This window comes from Ascaphus truei, chromosome 1 (assembly GCF_040206685.1).
Source record: "Ascaphus truei isolate aAscTru1 chromosome 1, aAscTru1.hap1, whole genome shotgun sequence".
NCBI classification, from domain to species: domain Eukaryota; kingdom Metazoa; phylum Chordata; class Amphibia; order Anura; family Ascaphidae; genus Ascaphus; species Ascaphus truei.
In genome coordinates, this window is record NC_134483.1 from 271,389,056 (window position 1) to 271,402,904 (window position 13,849).

The following is a 13,849-nucleotide window of genomic DNA, read 5'->3' on the forward strand; positions in this document are numbered from 1 at the left end:
TACTGTGTCATGGGTTGTGCAGCCACTGGGGCTGCTGGAACCTTTGCATGCGCAAAACTTTGCGCATGCAAGCGCACAAACAAAATGGTGGCGCCCTTACCGGCTACTCGCCTGCAGCGGAGGTGAGGAGAGCTAAAGGGAGGACTTGATTACATCCTCCCCCTGGTGGAAACCCCAACCCCCCCACTTGGGAACATGTAACACAACAATACAGAAAGTTATATAATAAAAATACAATAAACTATATACAACTTAGCACAATATGACTCTACATAAAGGTTGTACATTTCCGTAAACATTACTATAACTGATTTCACTTTGCTACGAACCCACTGCTGAGCTTCAAAATGGGGTGCCCCAATTGAATCATAGGTCATACGAGTTGGAGGATGCCTAATTCTTTGACTCTGTTGAAGCGGTTCTTCAGCAACTCCCTCTGGGGAGTAAAAAACAAAGTCCTGAGGCTCAGCCTCTCCCATTGAGGGTATAAATGTCTCTGGATAGTCTCTCTGGGGCACGAAGCACAGGCTTCTAGGATCCAGAGGTTGACTCGTTGGAACCACCCTGGTAGGCGTTGGTCGTCAGGGCCCTTTACCCGTAGCTCCTCTGGGAGGTGTTCCATGACTTTGGGGTCTCCTTTGAGAGGGTCCCTCCATTGGATTCTCTATGGTCTCGCTGACAGTTCTTCACCCTCGGTGTGGTCTTTGGTGGACTTATGGTTGGTGTCTTTGGCAGCCTCCACTTGTTCCGGCTCACCGTCCAGTGGTGTAGCCGGTATTTCTGGCTCATCATCTTCCACTTGTGGAATAGGGAGAAGGTGGTTACGATGCCAGACCCTTACCCGGCTATCCGCGTCTTTTATGTAGTAGACTGTGAGGCCCGGCATCTGCGACTCGACCTCAAATACACCGTCACGCCAACGGTCGGCTAGTTTGTGTTTCCCGGGAATTACGAGATTGCGAAGAAGCAAGGCATTTCCAGGACGTATTTCATGGTGTCTGACCTTGTGATCATAGTGCCTCTAGTTGTTGGCGTTGAGCTAAGCAGAGGACTTCTCAGCCAGCTGGTAGGCCTGTTGCAGACTCTCCTGAAGTCTTTGCACGTATTTAAAATGCATCAGGTTGGGTACCCCATTTGTTGATACCCTCAGATGCACATCCACGGGTAGCCTGGCTTCTCACCCGAACATGAGAAAGTACGAGGAAAACCCAGTGGACTCGTGGCGAGTACAGTTGTACGCGTGTTCCATGATTTCCATGTGTCGGCTCCACTCAGACTTCTGAGCGCCTTTCAATGTGCCGAACATATCCAGCAATGTCCTGTTGAATCGCTCCGGCAGAGCGTCACCCTCCGGATGGTACGGAGTTGTCCAGGACTTTGTGATATTAAGAATCTTGAGCAGTTCCTGGATCAACTTCCTCTCAAAATCCCGACCTTGGTCGGAATGAAGGCGATTGGGCAGGCCATAATGTACGAAGTACCTTTCCCACAGTATCTTTGCCACCGTGATGGCGTTCTTGTCTTTGGTGAGGAAGGCTTGTGCATATCGCGTGAATGGTCCTTGATGATCAACACGTTACAGACACCTCGGGAATCAAGCTCGATGCACAGGTAATCCATGCACACCAAGTCCATGGGGCTGAGCTCTTCAAGTGAGCCTTGGTGTTGCTTGGGTAGGAAGCGTCTTGCTCTGGATACACCTGGAGCACCAACGACAGTGTCTTTCCACCGACTCACGCATCTTTGGCCAAAAGAATCGGTCTCGAATCAACCCAAATGTCTTCTCCACGCCAAGATGTCCATGTTCGTCGTGCAAGGCTTTCAGAACCATATATTGTAGGTTCCTAGGCAGAACCAATTGTCTTCTATCAAGGTGGTTGTGATACTGTACCACCCGATAGAGTAGACAGTTATCCATTTCAACTTTGTCTGCTTCACGCATAAGTATAGCGACCATGTCGCTGGGGGCATGCTTCAGAAGTTCAGGCTTGTTCCGCTGGACGGCCTGGCAAATAATGCCCGCCACAGGGTCCCGCATCTGGTATTCTACCATGTCTTTCCATCTAATGATCTTATCATGGGTGATATTCATCCCTTCAGGATCACAATATGTGGCGGGGATGGCTTTGGAGTGGCACCCTAAGGAGTCCACGACCCTTAACTCTGAGAAGGCCACTCTATCAGTCCTGGTCTTTGGGATAGGGCATCCGCTCCAATATTCAGTGGCCCCGGTTTATATTTCAGGGTACATTTGTAGTTTGATAAGGCCGCCAACCATCGATGGCCGGTAGCATCCAACTTGGCGGTGTTCAACATGTAAATGAGCGGATTGTTATCCGTCCATACTTCAAAAGTGACGCCATAGAGGTAATCATGGAGTTTATCCACAATTGCCCATTTGAGAGCAAGGAACTCTAGCTTGTGTACCGGATAGTTCTGCTTGCTGGGAGTCAGACTACGGCTGATGTAGGCTACTGGTCAGAATCCCTCCGGGTATTTCTGGTGCAGGACGGCACCCAATCCGTTGAGACTTGCGCCTACGTGAAGAATGTAGGGCTGTTCTGGGTCAGCATAAGCGAGAACAGGTGCTTCTGTTAGACTTTTCTTCAGACCCACCAAGGCTCGCTCACATTCGGCCGTCCATTTGTCATCGAACGGCTGTCTGGCAGAGGTGGCCTTTCGCCCTGTGTCCTCGGGGTATATTTTAAGGAGTTTGTTGAGAGGCCTGGCCTTGCTTGAATACCCCTTCACAAAACGGCGATAATAGCCACAGAACCCGAGGAAAGAACGTAGCTCCATGACGTTCTCAAGTCAGGTCCAATTCACCACTGCTTCCACTTTAGCTGGATCAGTGGCGATCCCATCAGCGGACACAATGTGTCCCACGTAGGTCACCGAGGTGTGACAGAACCGGCACTTGTCAAGTGACAGTTTCAGGCCTTCTCGTCGCAGACAGTCCAGCACTTTGAGCAGTTGTTCTTCATGTTCCTCTAAGGTCTTACCAAAGACGATAATATCGTCCAGGTAGACCAAGCATTCCCGAGGATTCATGTCATCAATGGTTTTCTCCATGAGATGTTTGAATGTGGCTGGAGCTCCACATATCCTTGGGGCATACGCATAAATTAATAGAAGCCCGGGGGACAAATGAAGGCAGTCTTCTCCTGGTCTTTTGCACTCATCAGTACCTGGTAATACCCGAATCGCAAGTCCAAGACACTGAACCATTGACTCCCCGTCAGTGCGTTGAGAATTTCTTCAATGCGGAAGAGTGTACTGATCGGGTACCGTGCGATTATTCAGTGTCCTGTAGTCGACACACAATCTTATCGACCCATTCTTCTTCCTCACCACCACGATGGGCGAGGTGTAGGGACTCCGGGATTCGGTCACAATCCCCGCTGTCTCCATCTCTTGTAAGACGTCCCTTACATCATCCACATCCCTAGGGGCGAGGAGACGAGAACGCTCTCGGAAGAGAACGCTCTCGGAGACAGATGGTGTGTTGGGCATTTCGACTGCAGCCCACATCCATCTCACTTGTGGAGAATATGGCCGACGTTCTTCTAACTTGACCGTGTGTCGGTTTTTCCATTCAGCCAGTTGATCTGAATCTCCAAAGTTGAACGTCAGCCCAGCTGGTGGCTCTGACCCCGTGGCAGTATTCACTTGGGGCCACAGGAATAACAGGGTATATTTACCCTAATTGTTGGCCTTGGTTGAAGGCCATGGGGTAGGGCGAGATATTTTGGACGAATACTTTGATTTTTCCAGGAATCTTGGAGGTCCATTCCCGCACTTCAGGTATCAACTTGTAGCATCGCTGGGCATCCTCCTTGAGAGTAATTTCCAGGGAGAAAAGGTGGCCAGCTTCATCCCAGTCAGGGTAGCAGCATAATGCAACCATATGCTTCACTTACCCTGGAGGAATTTTTGTTATCCCGGGTTGTAAGTTGAAGAGGTCTCCATACCTGTCTTGGGCAGATATCTTGCTACACTCTTCCAGCAGGAGGGGAGGGATTGTTAAAGGATTCAGAGGTAGCTCGCCAGCTTCTCGCCAGTAGGCCCTAATCATGGCCTGCACTATGTCGGTATTGGTTCCTAGTATTACCGGTGCGCTGGGATGCTCGTGAGGCTCGGGCATATCAATGCCTTCACCTCCATAATATGCGATTTTGCAGTATTCAACTGGGGTATCTCCATCCGAACCTTCACTATCCCGTCAATGGGGTAATCCTTATTACTGAGCCCCCTCACCTTTAAGTGCTCTGTCGACTGCAAGTGTCGATGTTGGAGATATTGAATGTAGAAGCCACAGTACACAATGGTTACTGGTGAGCCGGTGTCCAGCAACATCGCCAAATAGACACCATCCACGATGACGCGTATGAGGGCGGTGGGTCCTACCCGACTGTAAGCGGCCAATGGTGGGGTTCCATTGTTGGGGCTTGACTCAGGAGGGGTTTTGGAGGGTGGGGGCGCAGTTTCTGCTGTCTGTACCTTGCAGATCATGGATTGCGAATACTTCGTCATAATTGGAGTTTTTTTTAATCCTTCTCTGGGCATTTCTTGGAGAAGTGGCTCTTTGGACCACAGCTGTAGCAAATGACGTCACTGAGGTCAGTGTGAGCTTTGTACATAGGGGACGTTCTCCCTGGCGGTTTGGACTTAAAGGAGGGTGGCTTGGATTGAGAATCCTCCTCCATACTATAGGGTTCCTTGATCTTTTCCTTGTGGTACTCTGCTCTCTGAGGCTCCTTTGAAGAGTTTGTGGCACGGTCTAATCATGACAAGTCACAAGTCTTCCCGGGTGTTTGGAACTGAAGAATGACCTCCTGATCCAGTATCTATTTCATGAGGTCCTCGTAGCTGGGAGGATTCTCAGTTGAAAGATTGCAGCAGATTCAGGCCACCCAAAGCTGATGGAGGGAGGCTCCCCACAGGAATTGCCTGGTTCGGTAATCGTCCAATTCCACCATCCTGATGATCCTTTTGTGGATCAGAGTCCACAGAGCTAGTTGCAGTCAGTGAAGGAATTCAGCCAAGTCTTCATTTTCCTTCTGCTTGAGGGCATGGAAGTGGGCCAACAGCGCAATGGGTTATCCTTGCTGTAGGTCCTAGTCAACGCACGTACCAGGTCTTGAGCCTCCGCTTCGGGGTGACCTTCGGGATTCAATCGCACGATGTTGGTGGCCAGAGGCCGCAAGCATTCTACGATCCGTTGTGTCTTTATCGAATCTGATCGTGTCCACCCGGGCAGCACCTGTTCTGCGTGATCCGGCCAATTGTCGAACGTCTCTTCGCCCTGTGGTGTGGGTCGTACTCCTGAGAAGGTTTTTAGGCGCTGGTACTGGTGACTGTGAGCTGACTGTTTGAGGGCCTCTACCAGTTGCGGTAGCGTTACTCCTAAGTTGGAAGTTCCCGGAGACAGGTGGCTATAAACTGGCCTCTGATTATGAGTTGGGGCAGGGTTACTCTGATACCGGCTGACAGTTGGTATCACACTTGAGGTGAAAGTGACCTTGGGTACAGGTAGAAAAAATAGAAGAAAAGAAGCGCCAAATCCTAGTGCATTACTGTGCAAACTTGATAAATTTAATGCCCAAAAATCTCAATAAAAATGAACTCACAAACATAGAACAATTAAAAGCATTTTATGAGATATACTCATGCTCCAAGGACCAGGAAAACGCTGCTTGACTGCTGTCTTGGCTCCGTCACACCTCTGGATCTGAATGCTGCCTTTGCTGTTCACCGATAGCAGGAACTGACGTTTTTGGCACTCCGCAGTGATCTCTCCCCGGGTATACACCGACAGATGCTTTTTTGTTCCCACCGGGGACGATGGATATCGCGGACCAGCGGATGACGTCACAAAGATGGCGGAGGATACCGGACCGATTGAATTCAAAGCAGTTCTGGAGCAAGCGTTTGTGAAGGTCCACTGCACACCTTCCCTACGCGTTTCATCAGATGGACTGACTTCTTCAGGGGACGCCCTATGATGTAGAATAACCCTGCTATAGGACCAGCATAGAATAAAACACACACTTATGAAAGATAACAGTTTTACTGAACATAAATAACCTAGGATATATATAGTACAACAAGATTAATGTCCACCAACCAGGCCACGCATGGCCGTACCCTTCAATGCTCCGCTCGCCTACCCAAGGTGTGTGTGACAGCACTGCCCCAATATAGTGTTTGAGTTGGTGCACTGATGCGTTGGGTACCTGCCGGGTGATGCCACACCCGGGCATGCTGATGCCACAATACTGGAGTCCACAGATCTGATGCTGATACTACTAAGCCTCTGCCTCTACATTGCTGGGTCCCTCATGGATTTGGAACAATGTCTTTATTAATGTAGGGCGATCTGTGTACTGGACCACAGGCCGCAGCCATCGTGCGGCGTCTTGCTGTGTCCCTAAAACTAATATTGCAAAGCAGGGCAGGGTCCCTATCTGAGGGGCAAGTCCCTATCGCAGCCACAAACTATGTGGGAGTCGGGGCCAAGCTGGGGCATAATAGGGGGTATCTAGCCTAGTGCACATAAGCACACTGACATCTGCACATATAACGTACTCCTTCCTTGTCCCAGCTCCAACTGCCACTCTCCTAACTGTCAGTTCAAACTTCAAGCACACACAAAGTTCCAATCTCCCCTCAGGAGATTCATGCAGCCCTATTGGTGCAGGAGACACAGACAGTAGCAGCCATTGCAGTACAGGAATCCGTGGGGACAACAATCATGCCAGGGGCTGCATAGATCACATGCTGCAGCAGAGCCAATAGGGCTCCAGGATTCCCTTGCTCCCAACATAGATACATTTCACGCGCTGGGAAAGCACGCCAGTCGAAGCTGGGACACCAGAATGGTAGGGTGTGCGTGTACAGGGTGTGCGTGTGCACTAGGACAGAGACCCCCTTGGGCCACAGCTAGGGCCCGACTCACCTCAGCTTGTGGTTGCTGCAGGGACAGGCCCATCAGCTGGGGATACTGCCCCTGTAGTAACAGTGTGAGAGTCACAGCCTGCACATGGCTGCATCTTGGTCTACAGTGGTCTGGGACCAGACCATCTGCTTCTACCAGAGACTCTTCAGTGTTGAACCCTTCAGCTGGACACCACCCAGCGCAGAGGCGGATTTGTCGCTGACCACAACCGTCGCTTGATCAGTAGATCCTGTCTTCTGCTGTGGCGTTACTTGGTGTGGGATCACCCGGCAGGTACCTCACCTTGACAAGAGCACCAACTATACACACACAAGTGGGGCAGCGCTGTCTCACACACTGGGTTGGGTGGACACCAGGGTGGTTGGGTGCCCAAGGGCCCCTAGATTCTTTGGGTAATGTGTATCAGGTGTGGAAAGTGTGTTGGAGGGTACGGCCGTGCGAGGCCTAGTTGGTGGGACTGGTACTATTGTTATTTTATGCATTCAGTAAACTGTTACTTTTACTGGTGTGTGTTTTATTGCATGGGGTCCTATAATGGGTTATCCCACATAGTAGGATCCCGTACAGGTGGAGGCGATGTTACTCAACAGATCAGGCACACCCCAGGCTCCCAGCAGTGGAGGCCCAGGCCTCCAGTGAGCCACAGGTAAATCAGCACACACACTTGCAGCCATATCTCCCGGGGGGTGGGGGAAAGTGCGCTATATACAGTACAGTATGTAATGGTGTTTCTTATCACAAACACAAAATTAGATCTGTTCTTCTTAACATTACCCGAGTCTTCCTGTGTAGCTGTCTGTGATTTTGTTATCAACTCTATTGGACAGAATAAAGCCATTTTGGAGCTACAATATAGACTTCCTTTTCTTACAATGCTTCTCCTTCGGAAACCTAGTAGTTAGTCTTGGCTACCTGTTAGACACAGAATGAGGTTCTTCTCTTCGACAGAGGGCCTTCACACAGGAGTCTATTCAGATACAGTAAGTGACTTATCTACAGTTTTTAGTACTTTTCGAGCGTGTTTGCTTGTGTACTGTAGCTATTCAGAGAGCTCCAATAATATGCCAAACTCTTCTTTCCGATCGGTAGCACTCTTGCTCAGAGAAACCAAGTGGTAGCTCAAAAAATGCTCAAACTTTCTGATAAACCATTACATACATTGAAATGCTTTTCGCGTCTTTCTTTTGCTGTATCATTGTGGTCACGTGTTTATAAAAAATATGTCCTGTGTGACATCTTAGAAAGATTTTTTTTGACTTATCATATGCAGAAGAGGAGAGCAGCTTTTGAAGAAATGCAAGTACCAATATTTAGTCTATTTCTTCTACATTGTCTAACTATTTGTGTGCTGGTTTATATTGGTTATATTGTCTGAGTTCCGGACGCTGCGTCCACAAAACACAAATACAATGGGGACAATTTACACTTACTGCTGCGGCCAAGTTTATTCGAGCATTTGCCCGTTCTTGGCCGCAGCAGTAGCCTGGCGCGCGCCAGAGAGTGACGGGCGCGCGCCGAAGCAGCGGAAGAGCGCCCTCCGATCGGGGCGCTCTCCCTACCGCTGCCGGGTCCCCCGGAACCCCCTGCCGCTGTCCCGCGATCGCGGGACACCAGGGCTCCCTCGGGGAGCCCCTGGACGCGCGTGCAGGGGGCGCACGCTCCCAAAGACGCGTGACTGCGCGTCTATGACGCGCGGCACGCCGAGGGGCGGCCACTAGCAAGCCGGGAAATCTCCCGGCTTGCGGATCTGGCCGCAGTGTGATTAAGTGTGTCGGTAGTGTAGTTTCCCGCGGTCACAGGAACAGTAAGTATTTCTATATCTGTACTGTATTAGTGTCTTATATGTTTCTATTCTTACCTGTGTAGCCCTCTTTCCTACGCTCTAGAGTGACTACGGGTACTGCATACACCTGTGGGCTCCAGGAGATCTGAGCCTCCGCTAACTGGAGCCTGGGGTTACCTGATTCGTTGTACACAGCGCCTCCACCTGTAAGGGTTCCCACCTACTGTATGTGGGATGGTCCTCTTACAGGAACCACAATAATAAGACACGCACACAGTGTATGCTAACAACTGTTTTACTATTGCTACTACTTATAACTTTGGTACCCTGTACCACACAGCAAGATGCATATAACACACACATGGAAGTGCACCTGGTGCACACATCAACATTAGTATTCCCCAGAGTACCGTATGTCCAAACCCACCCACGTGTGTTGGAGATAGCGCTATCCCTTGTCGTGTTGGTGCACTCTTTATAGATAACTGCCCGGGTTCCAGCCACGGGTGCCGCTATACACCTGGGTTTGGATCCGCCTGATCCGACGTGATGTCCTACACGTGGGGTGAATTCCGGCGTGGATAATATCACCACGCTCTGCACCGTCTGTACCTTGGCGGGGATCCGTCTGCAGCCGGCAGGCCGCAGTCGCTGCTTGGCATGGCCTCTGTAAGGATAGTCTCTATATAACTGAGGCTCTGATCACAGACCCAGGAATCAGGCTGCACGCCACTGAATGCTTCCTTAACTAACCAAACAGCTAAAGGGGCAGATTTCCTTCCTCAAGGCCTGTCCCTGAAGCAACTAACAAACTGGGGCAAAGATAATAACTGGGCCAGGGGTATGAGGCCTAGTGTAGAGGCTACTTGCCTCTCTACACGCAGAGCTCCTTCTTCCCCTTCCCGGTCTTCTCTCACTCCCTGCACTAAAGGACTGCACAGGATCTCTCTCTAAGGGCATGTCCCTATGACCACCCACCCTCACTAGTGGGGAGTCAGGGCCTCAGCTCTAGCCTCGGGATTTCTGGCCTAGGGCAGAAGCTCGCAGCTCTCTGCCCCCCTTCTTTCCCCCTCTGTATCCTCAGCCTGACTGCCTCATGTCCTTCACAGTCTGCTTCCTGATTCTGCACACAACAATGTAACCAATTCCCTGCTGCAGAGAATCTGCAAGTCTCAGTGGCTGGCTGCAGGTGACAGGGATCATAGGGCATTCCCCAGAGGCTGCTGGGAGATGTAGTCCACTCAGGACCTCTTTCCTATGGGTACCGCATGCGCGATCTCTACTGCGCATGTGCGAAGCTGTAATGGCCGCCGCTACCCTTGCCGACCTCTGTGCATTGCGCGAACCTTGCGCCACAACCAAGATGGCGGCGCCCACCGGGAGAAGTCGCCGTTCCCTTCCCCCACTGCCAAAGGGGTAAGAGAGGGGGCAAAGGAAAATCAGGGAAACCGGGAGTGAACCCCTTACACCTGTAAGTCCTATCTGTGTATACGCGTACTGCTATTTCTAGACTTATAGTTTTTTCTTTTGTAATTTCTAATGTTAGTATATGTTAATGCTTCTCTTATTCCGGAGTCCCACACCCTCCTGTTGGTTATTGCTGAAGATTAGAAGGCAAAGTGTCTGACAACACAAAAAAATGCTCTACAGATTGTGGCTTTGTTTGTTCTATTGTCTCTAAGCGATTTGAAGGAGGCTGAAAGTGTTTAGTGAATCAAAAGTATATTTCCTTTTATCCAAGGAATTAAACAATAGACAGAGACATTTTACCACCATTAGCATGTTAACTGTTCTATCAGTAAGGTGAATTGCATCAATAAACATTGAATACATATGTTTCATATGCAAAATTAAATCAATACAAATTATACAGAAATATATTAGGAATGTTTTTCTCAGAAACCATAAATCAACTGTGGTCAATGCAATGTTGGGAATTACTCATTTATTCTTTCCTCTCTAACTCTTTCTTGGCGGATAGTATTTACTATGTGTATGGGATCAAATATTACTTGATTTTGTGAGCCAAGAATGAAGCAGTAATTGCAGGCGTACAATGTTTAGTTATCAGCAGTTAAGCAGTATATACAGTATGGATGAAAGCCATTGGTATGATTCTTTAAAAGATATGTTGTGAAAACCTATATGAACTTGCTGAATGTCAGGAACTGAAAAGTATAGTAGCAGTGTCAGCAAAAGAAAACCTTTTGAGAAGCTCACATCATAAACATTATCAAGAATGAAACTACTGCAAATCTCCTGGAAAAAAAATCATTTTTTACTGTTTTAAAGGCAGCCTCTGCATTTCTTTATCTGCCTGAATCCGACTTCAGGGGTCCCACTCGGTTACCAAGATATTTGTAGTTTTTTGTATTTCAATGTTTGGCATTAAAAAATATGGTTGCCGGGTCAACAATAGAAAGTCGCAACATTGCAGCTTTCTATTGGCAGCCAGAGTATGGCTCGCCCTGGTAGCCATTTTGTGTCCAGCATGCAATTGTTCTTGCCCATCGAAGACATGGCAGATCGTATCTGAGGGGCACCCCAGAAAAAAGCACCAGAGCAGCACAGACTTCTGTTTTAAGTTAAACTTTAATAAATAATCCAGCTTTAATTATGGAAATGTGGCACACACACGTACTGTAGTGCAATAGATATGCAAAGGCTTCTTTTGGCGGGGAGGTTGGCACACTGGGACATGGGAATACCGTAGGTGTTTTGCCTGCAAACAGCTGGGGCACATTCAGCACCCACTGCCCAGAAAGGAAGAGGCCTGCAACTGCCCCTGTAGGGGATTGCCTCTCAGGAGTGTGCTTAGGTGCCTGTGTGGTATCTGGGCCACAAGAAAAAAGAGGTGCCCACTTGCAGAGAGTCCTGGTGGGTCAGAAATTAACCCAACGACTGAGAGACTCAGGAGCTACACATACCCTGGTGGTGGCCGGGACTGGTGCGACCTGTGGAAATAATTCCTGGAAGGACTCTACATATGGGAGTGGAGAGAGGGGGCCGCCACATTTTGCCAGTGGCAAAGGAATACTTGAATTGGGGTACTAGGCAGGGTGTGCGGGAGATGGGAGGAAATTGATGATATTCCTGCTAATCTGTTGCTAGGTAATGATCTTTATTTATTTATAAAATGTTTTACCAGGAGGTAATACATTGAGGGTTACCTCTAGTTTTTAAGTATGTCCTGGGCATGGAGTTATGATTACAAATACATAGTTACAATGAGTGAAAAGGGTTATACAATACATTATATACAAGACATTGCATGCACAGTTACAGATAATATATATATATAGCCAGCCTGGGTCCCCCCTGGTCCCCCGTCTGCCCCTTACCTCTGGCTGCATCTGCGTCTTTCAGAGGAGGCTGGGTGGGAGCTTGGAGAGGTTGCGGCAGGCGACCTGTTCACTGGAGGCTACCGGCGGCTCCCCTTGCAGGGTGCTGCCATCTTGGCTGCGATCGTGCATGCGCGAGATGCCGCCATCTTGGCTGCGATTGCGCATGCGCAGTGTAGGTTCCACGAGGAATACAGCCCCCATAAGGCTATGGGGCTCCTTCATCACATGTGCATGCCTAGCCAATAGGACTGCCAGGATTCCCTTTTTCCACAATAGATACATTGCGCAGGCAAGGAGCACGCCAGTCAGAGATGTGACAAGGAAGGGGTAGGGTGTGTAGTTGCAGGGCATCTGTAACACCTGCACTAGGCCAGTGACCCTCTTATGCCCCAGCTAGGCCCTGACTCCCCTCAGTATGTTGTCGCTGCAGGGACAGGCCCAGTAGTTAGGGACACTGTCCCTCTTGTACCAGTGTGAGGGACACAGCCAGGACGTGACGGCGAACTGGCGATCCGGTGGTCTGGGACTAGATCACCACACTGAGAAAGAGAGAGACTATAAAGGTGGGACACTCCTGCTGGACACCACCCAAAGCGGAGGCGACAGCATGGGACCGGATGACCCCTTATCTACAGATGGCGCTACTGGGTGCTGGACAAGCCGGCAGGTATCAGCAAATGCACAAACTTTACACACGGTAGTTGTGGACATCGCTGTCTCACACATTTGGGTGGGTTGTTGCTTGTGGACACCATAGTGGTTGGGTGCTCAAGGGCCTTCAGTACTTTGGGGGATAATCCATCAGGTGTGGACATTGAGTTGGAGGACATTGTGAGGGTAAGGCCATGCGAGGCCTAATAGGTGGGGACAGTATATTGTTATACTTTTATGCATACAGTAAACAGTTATTTTATTCAGTGTGTATTATTGTATTGGGTTCTGTCACAGGGATATCCAACATAGTAGGATTCCGTTCAGATGGAGGCGTTGTCACCAGAAGGATCAGACACAACCCAGGCTCCCAGCAGTGGAGTCTCGGCCGTCCTGTAAGCCACAGGTAACGCACCACACACACCGTAGCCGCCATATCTCCCAGGGGGGTGGGGTACATATATTATTGACGTTGTGGCAAACGGCTCCCTTTATGTACTGCTGCCGTTATCCCAGGCTCTTGGCGACGCAGTCCTCTAGGGTTTAATTTGTAGAAAAGGGAGACAAACATGTGTATGCACACAAGGGGCACTCAGCCCTCAAACTTCAGCGGTTTATTTTTCCATTAGTGACACTAAACATTTTAAACACTGGCACTTTAAGAACAAATGAAATCATAAAAATAAACATCTACTCCTGTCAGGAGTCTAACTCACATGCATGTTCCTATCTGCAATGTTGGCTTGGTAAGCCAGTTACCAACTTTAAATAACTCACAGATATAGCATTGAGTCCTTAACTGTCAGATGGTGACAGTGTCCCAATAGATCCTCAGGTGCTGCAATATGTGGGTGGGGCATCTACCCCAAACTGGATCCTGGGGAGCAGCGTCCTCCCAGCCTCCAGGCTCTAAGAGAAAGACTGAAGCAGCCAACCTAACTGCAATTTATTCCTGCTCCTCAATTAGGAGAGCAGATGAGTAAAAACCAGAACCACTGTAAACTCTGGCCTGGAGTTTCTATCCCACAGTCTCCGCAAAAGTGAAACTGTACAATGGATTATGCTTTCCCTTTTTTGCCCTTTCTGTCTTAAAATAGGATAGACAGCTCCCTA